At 42.7% G+C, this 11,957-nt stretch overlaps 1 protein-coding gene across 5 annotated transcripts in view; it reads right to left on the minus strand.

Moving 5' to 3' along the window:
• LOC134346998 (sorting nexin-30) overlaps positions 1 to 11,727 on the minus strand; it is a 345,667-nt gene extending 333,940 nt beyond the window's left edge. For all 5 annotated transcript variants that reach the window (XM_063048944.1, XM_063048941.1, XM_063048945.1 and 2 more), the window contains exon 1: positions 11,599 to 11,727. The gene's annotated coding sequence lies outside the window, so the exon portion shown is untranslated. The remainder of the gene's footprint in view (positions 1 to 11,598) is intronic.
• Between the last annotated feature and the right edge of the window lie 230 nt (positions 11,728 to 11,957).

Here is an 11,957-nt window from a genome sequence, read left to right on the forward strand (position 1 = left end):
TCTTTTGGCAATAGCTTTGACTCTACAGGATTCAGAGAGCGGATACTGCCCCACTTTCTAGCCAAGAGTGTATTCCCCAGCTGCTGACAAGAAAACTTGTTACCTTGAAAATCTGTGTTTGGTCATGACCTGAATTTCTTGGTCCGACAAAAAGTCTTAATATTATTTCAATCTTTCTCACCCGAGTAAAAGTCCCTTGTAATGCTTCAAAGAATTTAACAGCTTTCCTGGTCTCATACACAGAATTGTATACAATACACATCAGAAGTCTAAAATATCACTTATAAGATCCATGCTTGATACTTTAGTTTGTTACTCTATTTTGTCACATAAACCAGAATAAGAAAGAACATTGTATTATCTTAATATAGTAGAGAATCACAGAAACAAGCCCTTCAGCCCATCTAGTCTATGCTGAACTATTTAAATGACCAGCACCCAAACTATAGCTATCCAAATGTCCCTGAAATCAAGCTCACATGCACCACTTGTGCTGGCAACTCGTTCCACACTCTTGCGACACTCAGTGAAGAAGCTTCCACTCATGTTCCTCCTAAACTTTTCACCCTTCAGTGGAAAAAGCCCACTTACATTTCCCCATTCTATATCCTTCATAATTTTGTATACCTCTAACAAATCTCCCCCCAATCTTCTACATTCCAAGGAATGTAGCTCTAACCTGTTCAATCTTTCTCTATATCTCAAGTCCTCCGATCCCTTGCACCTTTCCTGTTGGTAGGTGACCAAAACTGCACTCCAAATTAAGCCTCACCAATGTCTTATACAACTTCAACATAACATGCATCTGTCATTTTTCAGCCCCTTTTTCCAGCTGGTCCACATCCTGCTGCAAGCTCCAATAGTCCACGACACGCCGCAATCTTGGGGTCATCCTGAGATTTACTGATTCAGATAACCACATTATCATCCCAATCATTGAGATAGATGACAAACAGCAACATATCCAGCACCAATCCGCGCAGCACTCCACTACTCACAAGACTCTAGTCAGAGAGGCGATTGTTTACTACCACACTCTGGCTTCTCCCACAAAGCCACTGTCTAATTTAATTTACTACCTCATCTTGAATCCCGAGCAATTGCCTCATACAGGACCTTGTCAAATGCCTTGCTTAAGTCCATATAGACAACATTCACTGCCTTGCCTTCATCAACCTTCCTGGTAACTTGCTCTTAAAAAAAACATTAAAACTGGTTAAACATGACCTACCATGCACAAAGCTATGTTGAGTATCCTTAATCAGTCCATCTCTATCCAAATGTTCATATGCAGTCCCTTAGAATACCTTCCATAACAGCATAAGAAATAGGAGCAGGATAGGCCATCTGGCCTGTCGAGCCTGCTCCGCCATTCAATAAGATCATGGTTAATCTGACCATGGACTCATCTCCAGCTACCTGCCTTTTCCCCATAACCCTTAATTCCCCTACCAAGCAAAAATCTATCGAACCTCATCTTAAATATACTTACTGAGGTAACCTCCACTGCTTCATTGGGCAGAGAATTCCATATATTCACCACTCTTTGGGAAAAGCAGCTCCTCATCTCCATCCTGAATTTACTCTCTCGAATCTAGAGTGACTTTCCAATTATTAACATCAGGATCACTGGCCTATAAATTTCCTGTTTAAGTTTTAGAGCCTTTCTTAAACTGCAGAACATTAGCTATCCTTCAATCCTTTGGTACCTCACTTGCCACGAAGGATGATTCAAATATCCCTGCTTGGGGCCCTGCAATTTCTGCACCAGCTTCACACAGGGTCCAAGGGAACACCCTGTCAGGCCCTGGGGAGTTATCCACCCTAATTTGCCTCAAGACAGCAAACACCTCCTTCTCTGTACTCTGTTTAGGGTCCATGACCTCGCTGCTGCTTTGCCTGACTTCCATAGACTATGTCCATCTCCCAAGTAAATACAGATGCAAAATCTGTATCCCCATTCTCTTTTGGCTCACATAGATTACCATTCTGATCTTCCAGAAGACCTTGCAATCCTTTTGCTCTTAACATATCTGTAGAATCTCTTGGGAATCTCTTCCACCTTATCTGCTAGGGCAACCTCATGCCTTCTTTTATCCCTCCTGATTTATTACTTAAGTGTTCTCTTGCATTTCTTGTACTTCATAAATACCTCATTTGTTCCTACCTGCCTATACCTGCTGTGTACCTCCTCTCTTTTTCTCAACCAGGGCCTCAATATCTCTTGAAAAATCAATGTTCCCTAAATCTGTTATCTTTACTTTTTATTCTGACAGGCACTTTCAATATTTGTACTCTCAAAATTTCACTTTTGAAGGTCAGAAAACCTTTGCCAGAAAACAGCCTGTCCCAATCCACACTTGCTAGATCCTTTATGATACCATCAAAATTAGCCTTTCTTCAATTTAGAATCTTAACCCATGGCCCAGACATATCTTTTTCCATACTTACTTTGAAACTAATGGCATTATGATCACTAGGTGCAAGGTGCTCCTCTACATAAACTTCTGTCACTTGCCCTGTCTCATTTCCTAACAACAGATCAAGTATTGCACACTCTCATTGGGATTTCTACATACTGATTAAGGAAACCTTCCTAAACACATTTGGCAAACTTTATCCTTTCTAATCATTTTATAAAGTCCCTGTCAATATGTGGGAAGTTAAAATCACCTACTATAACAACCTTGTGTTTCTTGTAAAATTCTCCACTCACTCTCAAAAACTAGCACTACGCTTTGCCCTTTAATCCCTCACACTCTGTCACTTCTAAAAGAACAGAACCCTAGGATATTGAGCTGCCAGTCCTGCATCTCCTGCAAACAAGTCTCACTACTGGCTACAATATCATAATTCCAGATATTGATCCATGGCCTAAGCTCATTTGCCTTTCCTACAATATTTCTTGCATTGAAATACACACAGCTCAGAACATTAATTGCACCTAGCCCAATCTTTGTTTCCTGACTTTGACCGAGGCCTTAACAACAGGTCTTCACAACCTCTCTACTGCCTGTTCTAGCACTCTGGTTCCCATCCACCTGCAACTCTTGATTAAACCCCTCCCCCCCCCAATACAACACTAGCAAACCTTCCCACTAGGATATTAGTCCCCTGCCAATTCAAGTGCAAATTGTCTTTTGTACATGTCCCACCTTCCCTGGAAGAGAGCCCAATGATCCAAAAATCTGATGCCCTTCTCCTATACCAACTCCTTTGCCACATGTTAAACCATGTGATTTTCCTACTTCTGACTTCGATGGCAAGTGGAACGACCCTAGAGGTCCTGCCTTTTAACTTAGCATCTAACTCCCTAGACTCACTTTGCAGAACCTTATCACCCTTCCTACCCATGTCAATGATATCCACATGGACTACGACCTCTGACTATTCACCCTCCCACTTAACATTGCTGAGGACTCGATCCAAGATGTCCCAGAGCCTAGTACCTGGGAGGCAACTTTCCATCTGGAATCTCATTCTTGTCCACAGAACCTACCACCACAGGTCACCTCTCCTCCCCCCTTCCCTTCTGAGTCACAGAGCCAGAGACCTGATCACTAGGTCATTCCCTACCACCACCCTGCCAACCAAACAGTATCTGAAGTGATATACCTGTTGTTGAGGGGGGTGGCCACAGGAGTACTCTGCAGTGGCTTTTAACCCCCTTCTCCTTCCTGTCACTCAGTCTCCTATGTCGTGCACTTTGAGTGTAACTACTCTATATACGTCCTACCAGCTCCCCACCCTCCCAAATGATCCAGAGTTCATTCAGGCCCAGCTTCAACTTCTTATCGAGGAATGTTAGAAGCTACAGTTGAATGCACTTCTCGCCAGTGAAGACGTCAGGGACACTGAAGGTCTCCCTGCCTTCCCACATCGCACAAGAGAAGCATTCAACTATCCTGCCTGACATCCGCTCTGTTTAACTGTGCAAATATAAAGAAGGAAACAATAAATATACTGGAAAAAATAACCTACAGCTTCTTTGTCATCTGTCACTCAAGCCTCGAAGAGATAAAGCCTCAAATAACCACTCTAACAATATGTTTGGAGTGTTGAATTTATGAACATCATGGTCTGTCCCTCTTTAAAACTTGTGCCAACTACAGTATACTATCTTTCGCTTTTAGTCCTCCTGAAGTGCAACAATCCACCTTCTCTATATCAGAACTTCTTTCACCATGCTTCTGAGTAGTTCACAATCCTGAAGACTACAACCATCTCCTTTGCTATCCGTGTTTTATAGCATCCACAAACTTTACCTCAGAACACACAACTCAGGTGCAGTAGTAGGCCACTCTATCAATTAAGCCTGTTCTGCTGTACAATAAAATCAAAAGGCCAATCAAGATTCAAAGTACATTTATTATCAAAGTATGTATGCTTTGTGTGGGTATGTGGCCAAGTGGTTAAGGCATTCGACTAGCGACCTGAAGGTCGTGAGTTTGAGCCACAAACCATGTTGATTAAACCTTGCTCAAGACCCCAGAACTACAGCACTGTCCTCCGACAGCATTGAAAGAATGAGACCGTCACATGCAGACTGGCAGCAGCGAGCAAGAGTCTAGTAGATGGCTCACCTTCTGCACTTGCCTCAATGATTTCAATCTTCCACAGCATTTTAACTGGTAAAAAATGGAGTCAATCATGGCTCATGCCCCATCTTCAGGCTACTTGGCCTCGAGTTCACAGACTTCACTTGACACCTCATAGAGCCCTCTTGGAGACAGCAAAGCATCAGATTGCTCAATCAGCCAAAAACACATCACCCAAATGTAGATCACAGGCTCCAACAGTAGCCAAACCACATTTGAAAGAAAAATATGTAAAAGTAATGAACTAAGTAGTTCTGTGAACCATCTGGTTGAAACCCCCAAAATCCAGTCGAGAAAGTTCATCCTCTTGTACAAAGAAGAAATTCTGTTCCTTAGTTTGAGTTCAATACCGTTTGGGCAATAACTAGGTTCTATCAATCACCTCATTGTCAATGAGGCAGAAATAAGAATTCAAGCCTCCTTTTCTCCAATTTTTCAAGATCTTAGTGCTGAAATTTTTGCCCACTTATACATCTCTGATTTTTGATGTTCTGGAACTTCAAGTCCAGGTCTGGAATTCTGCTTTCTGCCTCCTTGAACAAGCCTCTGGTCATTGGTTTAAAATCTTCAAAGGCCATGACAAATCCTGTTTGATAAGAGATTCGGCAGATGATTCTTTGTGAAAAGGTAATCAATGCAAAACAATGACTCAATGAACTTAACTACTTTCACTCTGAGCATTTATCTGCTGTCAAACAGATGTTGATCTGAAGTAGTCAGTATCTTTCACTTACAACAAATTCACAAAACAGGACATCCTAAGGACTCTGTTACTTATGTTACAGAATTCATTAAGCAGCATTTATTTATCAGCTTGCATCTGTGAAAGCTTAGAGGAAATCCAGTATCTTCTGCAGAGCTATTTTTAGGATGAAGCACGAGACTGTATTAAAACTTGCTCCTATACTAATTGCAAGCAGTGTGCTACAAATAAAAAACAGAATGACCTTGTGCTGTGCAATATAAAATAATCTGTCAACAATGCATCAATATGAAGATCATCAAGATGATTAAAGTTCACAGACATATTTCAACTGAAAACTGTGCATTCAGAAAAAGCGATTTCCCAATCACAAAGTGTAATTGCACCGGATACAGAACTGTGCCAAACAAGCTTCTAATTCCAAGATGTGTCTGAACTCACAATTGACATGGTCCACAAGTTGTGTATGAATTTTATTAGAACTATCTTTTGCAATAACTTCAGTCAGCAAATTCACAGGATATTGGTCACAGGTACACATCCTGCATGGATCAATACGCATAATTGACAGGGCTGACATCCTACTTTTCTTTCCAGCAAGTATGCTGATGACTTGTATTACAAGCATTTGAAAAAGGTAAATATAAATAAAATCCAACAGTCCTGACACAATACATTGCGGATAAATGGGCTGGTAAAGGGGAAGGGTGGAGGCTGTGGAAACACAGTTGGATGACATTAGAGATCAGGTGATCCACAGTACAACTAGAGCTCTTCAAGGGGTGTATGGAGCGTCAGGGAGGGTTAGCACCTCTGGTGGGGGAAGAAGTCGTGTCCTTCTCAGGGCGGTTAGTCCACCTCTGGTCCCCACCTGGCACTCAGCTCTCACCTGTGGCTCCCCGTAGCTGTTTGCATGCGACAGCGGCCATACCCCGGGCAACAGCTTCGACAAGCCGGCTAAACCAGGTGAGGGTAGCCGATGGGTCTCAAACCCTCGGTGAGATAGGGAGTTCTCTATCCCAGCATGTGATGACAGATTCCAGCGGATTGAGCGGACGAGACCAATGGAATGTCCAACGGTCAAGAAGGCAGTCTCTGCAAGCGTCATGGAACATATACAGCAGGACAAGACACAGAAGACGTCCTGGTCATCCACTGCGCCTAGTCCCATCTCCAGCCGTCTCGACTCTTGTCTTGCCACTGGATCCAGATGGGAATTGGGAAGAGAGAGTGAGGCTGACGCTGTGCAACTCTCCCTCACTTAAATCCAAATCAAACACTAGTCTTGACACCATCACGCCGGCAGGTACTGCAGTGACATCAGCGCCGGACTCCGGGAGCGAAGGTTCCCGAGTTCGAATCTAGTCGAGCCGCTCCCGGGCATGCTTTCCATCTGTGCGGGGTTGAGTGTCGAGCCAGCAACTCCACCTCGTAAGTACTAATGGCGTCGAGGTCTTCATCGATACCAACGGACGAACCTTATATAATGGCTCTCCAATGAGAGCTGAACATTGCTATCAATATTACTGTTTTCCCAACACACAAAACATAACACATAAACTTAACAGGATGAAAATTGAGCTACATCATAGAAGTCACCATTACTCATCAAGTACTAACAGCAAGGGCAGTTTTCACGTGGCTAACATCTCTAGGCACATTTGACCCTGGAGTACAGGAAATACTGGGGCAAATGATCAAAGCTCAGTTAACAGAGGTAGATTGTGAGAAGGAAACAGGCTTAGGGATGGAGAGAATTATGGTGCCCACAAATCAGGCAGCTAAAGACACTTCATGCAGAGATAGAGTTACAAGGGGCGGGGGGGGGGGACTGAGAGGGGATAAGAACATATAAATAAATAAAATCAAAATAAAAGATCCAAAAGAGTTAAATAGTTTAAGTGGTTAGTGACACATGAAAAGATAGGCTTACAGAGGAAGTCAAAAACAAAAATTAAAGTTTTAACAATGAGCTGTGTCAGCAAGATGAGGAAATTTGAATACTGTTGAATGAGTTTTGGATGAAGCCAAGTTAATGGACATGGAAAATGACAGGCTGGTCAGAAGGGCCCATTCAACATAACCAAGAAGCTGAGCTACAAAGACTCCCAACTTTGCAGTATTCACTCACTTTAGGACTAGGGTGCAGTCCAGATCAGTTAGAGAAGGTAAACATCAACCACTTTGATATCTCAAGTAGCTATCAGGAAAGGAGAACTGGATTTGGCTGTAACAAGGTGCTAGGAGAACTCAGTGAGTCAAGTGGTATCTGTGAAAGAAAAAAAAATGTCAACTTCTCAGGCCAAAACCGTGCATCAGACCGAGTGTGGAAAGGTCAAAGAGAAAGGTTGGTGAGAAAGGATTCCAAGCCGATTGGAGGGATGCTAGATGACAGGCAGGAGAGGTGAGTGGGTAGAGTTGGAAGACTGGCAAGTAAATGATAAAGGCAGACAAGGTCCTTTCTCTCCACTTCCCTTCTCCTCTTTATACTGGCCATATTGCCTTGCCACTCTCAGTCCTATTGCAGGTTTTCAACCTAAAACATCAAGTCATTTGTGTCTCCATTTAATTTGGCTGTGATGGCTTGTAGTTCTAAATCTGCAGATGGTTATCAAAAAGAATACACTACACAATGCAGGCATTGAATGTTTGAAATTATATAAATTTCAAGTACAAATATTATTTAACACACCAGAACTAACAACAGATGCAGATTTAATAATTTTTATCTTGCAATACATATTCGTTATAACAGTAAGTGTAAACACTACTTATTGAATGCTCAAGTATATGACAAATTTATCCTGACTCTGCTATATGTTATTATTAGTACAAACTTCCACAAATCTGCTTGGAAGACTCAGTTATATCTTAAAGAATTTTTCTAGTCTACAGAATTTATAATTTTACTTTCATATAGATATCTGATTCACATAAGATTCCTACAAAATAAAATTACACCACTGAGCCACTACTGAAGGTTTTACTATTCACTAGTTTGTTTAAATCCATCTCTTTTTGCCACACTGCTGTTGCTGATACAAGCAAATATTAAATACAATTCACCAGTTACCCTTCCAAATAACAAAATATAAAAAAAAACAAGAAACATTTTTACCATGTGGCTGATGACTATTATGTAGCATTGAGAGGTAGTGTTTAATTTATAGTTTTAGGGTCTACTGGAAACAAATTTAAACCAGAAAATAAACAAAAGATGCATTTTATGTGAGGAGCTGAGATAACATTATTGTGCTATGGGACCTTAAATTAAAAAATGGAAGTTCTACCAGGAATATGTGATAAACATTAGCATATTTTGTGCTGTACTACAGCTTGCTCATGTTTAATTGACCTGGGCACTGGTACTGTTAAATTAAAAATGTAGTTGAATGCCTAGATAAAACAATTCCATAAAAGCCAATCAAGGTCTGGCCATCAAACATTGCTTGTCACATAAAATTAGAAAAGATAAACTACTTAATTTTTATGTAGTAAGTAGCAGCATTCTGCTGAAAAGTCTTGTCAGTAAAATGCAACAAACTTCAAACAGTGTTCCTGATGTTATTGAAAATGAAATGTCAAATTTTCACTGGTGCTTTAAGATCTGCACTTATTTATCCATGAGAAAGAAAAACAACATACATAGTAAAATATCCAAGGGATTGAAACAAAAACTGATACAAAATTAAGTTTTTTTAAAAAATGGGGGGGGGCGCGGGGGGAAGAGACATCCTTCAGTTTCACCAGCAGGGCACACAACTACAGATTCAGATATGAATTAACATGAACCACATTTTGTTTCTGTCATTCATTGTTCTGTGATTGCAAACATTTAATTCTTGTCAATAAGAATACTTATCAAGATTTTAAAAGTTTCATTAATTTACATTTAAGCAAAAATAATATTTGCAGTACTCTAATCAGTTATTACCAAATGTTGTAGCCATAATTAATTTAGACACAGTAATCACTGCCAAAGTAATCGTTTTTTAAAAGACACCGAGAAAATTGCCAATGTAAACATACATTCACGTATAATTTAAATTACATATGAAAATAGCAGTCAGATTTGGAAAGGGAAAACAAGAATGCTGGATGGTCTCTATTAAGACATGCTATAATACCAGATGGCCGCATGCAACTGAGATAACATGTTCACAGTTTGTTTGTACATAGCATGGTGATCCCTCACCAGCAGAGGGGAGAGTGGCAAAGAAAACAGATTGCGTATATCACAAGCACAAGAGATTCTGCTGGAAATCCAGGGCAACACATAAATTGCTGGAGGAACTCGGCAGAATGTGTGGAAATGAATAAACAGTTGACCTTTTGGGTCGAGAACCTTCTTTAAGACTAGAAAGGAAGGGGAAAGGTGCCAGAACAAAAAAGTTGGGGGGAGGGGCAAAGAAGACTAGCTAATAGGTGGGAGGTGAAGCCAGGTAGGTGGGAAAGGTAAAGGGTTGGTGAAGAAGGAATCTGATAGGAGAGGAGATTGGACTATGGGAGAATGGGAAGGAAGGGCATTAGGGGGAGGAGAAAAGGTAAGAAGTTACAGTGGAGAATAAGAGGGAAGGGGGACGGATAATTGTTTTTACTGGAAGGAAAAATCAATGTCCATGCCATCAGGTTGGAGACTACCTAGATGGAATGAGGTGTTGTTCCTCCACCTGAGAGTGGCCTCATTATGGAAAAGAGGCCATGGACCAGCATGTCAGAATGGGAATGGAGAAAGGCATTAAAATGATTCACTACCAGGAAATTCTGCTTTTGGCAGGTGGAGCACAGGTGCTCGATAAACTGGTTCCCAATTTATGTCGGGTCTCACCAATGAAGAGGAGGCCTGATTGGGAACACTGGATACAATAAACAACCCCAACAGATTCGCAGGTGAGGTGTTGCCTCACTTAGAAGGGCTGTTGGGGGCTCTGAATGGAGACAAGGGAGGAGTTAAATGGGCAGGTGTAGTATTTCTATCCCTTGAAGGGATATGTGCCAGGAAGGACATTAGTGGGAGGGATGAAGGGCAAGGGAATCATAGAGAGAACAATCCCTGCAGAAAGTGGGGGTGGGGGGGTGGGGAGGTAAAAATGGATTTGGTGGTGGGATCCCATTGAAGATGGTGGAAGTTGCAGAGTGATGTGTTAGATGCACAGGGTAGTAGGTGAAGATACGAGGAACTCTATTCCTGGTAAGGCAGTGAAAAGGTTCACGCAAATATCCGAGAAATGGAGACGCGGGCGAGGGCAGCATCAATGGTGGAGGAAGGGAAACCACATGAGGTCTCTTTCTCCTCCTCACCTCCCACTGATGCCCCTTCTCCTTCCCTTTCCCCTATGGTTCACTCTACTCTCCTATCAGATTATTTTTCTCCAGCCCTTAAGTCTTTCTCACCTACTAGGCTTCACCTATCACCTTCTAGCTAGTCCTCCTTCCCCTCCACCCACCTTTTTATTCTATTGTCACCCCCTTCCTTTCCAATCCTGACGGAGGGTCTCATTCAGCCCTAAACGACGTTTGTTTAATCATTTCCATAGATGCTACCTGACCTGCTGAGTTCCATCAGCATTTTGCACACATCGTCCCCGTGTGATACAAATCAGGTTTCAAGTTACATACTCTGCACATGGTTGAATACCATTATGTTACGTGTTTCTTAGCGAAAACAAAACTCAAAAGCTATACTCAAAACTAGATACGATTGCGAGTGAATCATTCACAACACAGCTAACTGTACGCATACACTTGAACACATTTGACTTTAAATACTTTAAAGTAATAGCCAGTTCCTTACAGAGAAACATAACTGTAAGCTAATCTTTACACTTACGGATGTATTCTGCTTAATTATCTACTTCTACGTACAATTCAACCTGCCTGTGTACGGTGCTCGATGCATAGTGATACAGTGTAGATATCCAGGCACGCATATAGTATTTGTGGTTGGTTCTGTATAGGTCTGCTCACATTCCCTGCAAACTGATTGGGCAAAAGCAAGGGGAAATGTGCTGTTTGTATGTGAATGAGTTAGTGAGTGAGACCGGGGGGGAGGGGGCAGTAAAGTGGGAAGGGGAAGAAGACGGGCCCCGGGGTGACGGCACATCGCGGGTCCCGGGCCGCCCCTCGCTCTCATTGTCTCAACACCGATAGGGCGGGTGGCAATGCGCAGACTCCGGCGCCGCGAACAAGAGACACAAAGGAAGCCAAATAAATAAAGAGCGGTGGTGACGGTGCGTTTGGCCGGCCCTCGGCCTAGGGCGGCCAGCCGCACGCCCGTTCCTCTCAACCTGCACCCACCTGCACCTCGGCATCCATAGGAGCAGCTCGCGTCCCACTCTCCGTCCCTCGCTTTCTCGATCGTCAACTGCGTGTATGCCGAGTTTCCTCGGTGTTGGACCCCCAACGCCGACTCGTCGCCTGGCGGAGCAGCAGCGACTGCCCGGCTCCTCGATCCCACCGCCGTCGTCGCGGTTTTTTTTAATTTTCTCCCAGCGAACGGGACGGAACACAACATAGAGCCCGACGGATTGCACGGACCCTTCCCGACAGCACCGGAAATGTGCTCCAGAGGACCAGGGAGAGTGCGGCAGCGAACTCCTTCCTCCCTTCTTGCCGCCCAATCCTTCGTCCCGCTACGACCACTCCGCATTTGTACC

This window comes from Mobula hypostoma, chromosome 5 (assembly GCF_963921235.1).
Source record: "Mobula hypostoma chromosome 5, sMobHyp1.1, whole genome shotgun sequence".
Lineage (NCBI taxonomy): Eukaryota > Metazoa > Chordata > Chondrichthyes > Myliobatiformes > Myliobatidae > Mobula > Mobula hypostoma.